The sequence below is a fragment of the Micromesistius poutassou genome (genome assembly GCF_964030765.1).
Source record: "Micromesistius poutassou genome assembly, contig: SCAFFOLD_5922, whole genome shotgun sequence".
Lineage (NCBI taxonomy): Eukaryota > Metazoa > Chordata > Actinopteri > Gadiformes > Gadidae > Micromesistius > Micromesistius poutassou.
Window position 1 is genome coordinate 5,001 of NW_028177297.1, and position 2,808 is coordinate 7,808.

The following is a 2,808-nucleotide window of genomic DNA, read 5'->3' on the forward strand; positions in this document are numbered from 1 at the left end:
CTGCAGATATAGCAACAGCCTTCTCAGACAATCAGAAATAGGGGTTAAGTTCCACACTGTGAATGCAGCCATAGATTCTTCCATAGTTTGTTCATTTCCTCCTCAACAAAGAAATGAATGCTAGCCATTTGTAGATCCCACACATTATCCAAAGCACAAAAAAAAACTATTCAGGGTGACCCTACCATAACCCGTTGTAGGCTATAGACCAGTGATATAGTGATGGGACTGCATTCCATTCCAAACATCAATTTAAACAATGTGTATACATCAGGGACCCCCAGCTGTACGCTGCTGCATGCCTGTAGTACCTGTTCTTCCTCTAAGCACCCCCTCCCTGCTCTCCCCCCCCTCTGCTCTCTCTCTCCCCCCCCCCCCCCTCCCCCCCCGCTGCAGAATGTCCTGGTTTAGTGGCTTCCTAGTCGCCAGAGTGGACGACCGCAAGACCGCGTGGGGGGAGCGCAATGGCAAGAAATCCAAGCGGAAGGGCGGCTCATCCCTCTGCAACCCCCGCTACATGAGCTGCCTGCGGGACCCGGACGCCATGGACCCCCCCTCCGGCGCCCCCCTCCCCCAGCAGCCCCGCGGCGGCGGCGGCGGCGGCGGTGGCGGGGGCGTCGCCGGGGCGATGGGCGGCGGGGGAAACTTCGGCCACCGCTGCGGCTGGCAGGAGGACCACTACGGCAAGAGGGGCGGGGCGGCCGGCGAGGGCGTGGGCCTCAAGTCCGTCGACCTGGGCTTCGAGGACGGGGAGCTGAAGGGCGGCCGCAAGGGCGGCTGCAACGGCGGCAGCGGGGAGGTGGGGGACGAGGGCGGGGCCTGCGGCGGCGGCGGCGGCGGCGGCGGCGGCGGCGGGGTGAGCGCGGCCGACTGCTGGCTGCGCGTGATGCGCGTGTTCCAGTCCAAGAAGTTCCAGTCGCACAAGCTGGAGCGGCTGTACCAGCGCTACTTCTTCCGGCTGAACCAGAGCTCGCTCACCATGCTGATGGGCGTGCTGGTGATCGTGTGCGGCGTGATGCTGACCTTCCACTGTGTGCACGTGGCGCCGCGCGGCCCGCCCCACGTGGCCTACGCCTCGGCGCTCTCCGTGGCCATGGCGCTGTTCCTGGCGCTCATGGTGGTGTGCAACCGCAACGGCTTCCACCAGGACTACATGTGGATGGTGAACTACCTGGTGATCGGCGTGCTGGTGTCGGTGCAGGTGTTTGGCGTGCTGATGGTGGCGCCGCGCAGCGCCTCCGAGGGCATCTGGTGGTCCGTGTTCTTCATCTACATCATCTACACGCTGCTGCCCGTGCGCATGCGCGCGGCCGTGCTCAGCGGGGCGCTGCTGTCCGTCATCCACGTGGTCACCACCTGGCAGCTGAACCAGGAGGACGCCTTCCTCTGGAAGCAGGTGAGGGGCGGGGGGGGGGGGGCGGGGGTCGGTCTGTCTATCTGTCTGTCTGTCTGTCTGTCTGTAAAGGGTGAGGAGCTCAGGAGGGAGAGCGGGATGACTTGTGACCAGGATGTCGCTAGTTCGATCCCTCCTAGCTCGAGTGTCGAGCCTTGCACGGTTGGACTCTGGCGTTTGTGTGTTAATGTGTGTATGAACTGTTCGCTTTGGATAGAAGCGTCTGCTTAATGTGACTGCGTTTAACTGTTCACCGTGTCTGTGCGCACACCGATCTTGTGCAAAAGGGTGATCTCATCGGATGACCAATCAGGAAGTAGCTGTCTGTTGTCGTCTGTTTGACCGTGACAGGGTCTTCTTGATACTTTTATGGGAGATTATGTAGCGAGAAGTCACACAGTCCGATTTGCAGTGCAAGTACAAATGCATGACCGAAGTGTGAAGAATGTACGAATACATTCATGCATGAATTTGTCCATGTGTTGGGACATGAATGGAGACATACACATGCACACATTGTTGCATACAGTCGTGTGTGGCTATACAGTGTGTGTGTGTGTGTGTGTGTGTGTGTGTGTGTGTGTGTGTGTGTGTGTGTGTGTGTGTGTGTGTGCATGCTCTTGCGTGTGTGTGTGTGTGTGTGTGTGGGTGTGTGTGTGTGTGTGTGTTTGTGTGTGTGTATCTGTGTGTGTGTGTGTGTGTGTGTGGCTGTACAGTGTACGAGTGCTCTTGCGTGTTTGTATGTGTTTGTGTGTGTGTGTGACAGTGTGTGTTTGTGTGTGTGTGACAACGGGAGGATGGTGATATAAAACAGTGTCACCCTGGCCTCTGTGCTCTCACACAAGGCACGCTTTGTACTTTCCTCCCAGGGTGGGGTGGTGGTGGTGATTGGTGTTGTTGTAGCGGTGGCTGCAGTCCGTTTAGCCACCATAACTGATGTGAAGCAGTTGGTCTCTATTGAAACAAGATACGCTCTGAAGTTATCAGGAGGCTGCTATGTGAAAGCCACAGGGAGCGATAACGGGAATGTTTGCTCTAATTATCCTAGCGAGCAGGGGACATATTTCTGCAGTCAGATATGTTTCCCGCCAGATCAGGCCGACGACATTCTTAACAGCCCAATAAATGTGCAAATAAAAAACACACAAACGCGACAAACGTACGTCACGTGACGAACACCTGTCGGTGAATCCAAAACACAGGGCTGCGCCGCGGCTCCTCCAAAAACAGGAACTCGGTGTAACGTTCACCGTGCGTATTTCCCCCTGCCCCCGCCGCGCGTTGTTTATGACATGCACGCAGCAGCACAGTTAATTACGCCGGCGTTGCTTTTGTTTGCCGTCGATAAGAAGGAATGAATGCCGTGAGATACGTGCGGGGCCGGGGCCCATGCTATGAATTTCTAAGGGCCTGCG

General features: G+C 57.2%; 1 pseudogene across 1 annotated transcript in view; it reads left to right on the forward strand.

The window, feature by feature from the left end:
• The window catches only part of LOC311376288 (adenylate cyclase type 6 pseudogene), a 4,401-nt pseudogene extending 3,005 nt beyond the window's left edge, over positions 1 to 1,396 (forward strand). Inside the window, exon 3 of the transcript in view lies at positions 397 to 1,396. The product of the transcript in view is annotated as an adenylate cyclase type 6 pseudogene (transcript). The remainder of the gene's footprint in view (positions 1 to 396) is intronic.
• The last annotated feature ends 1,412 nt before the right edge of the window (positions 1,397 to 2,808 follow it).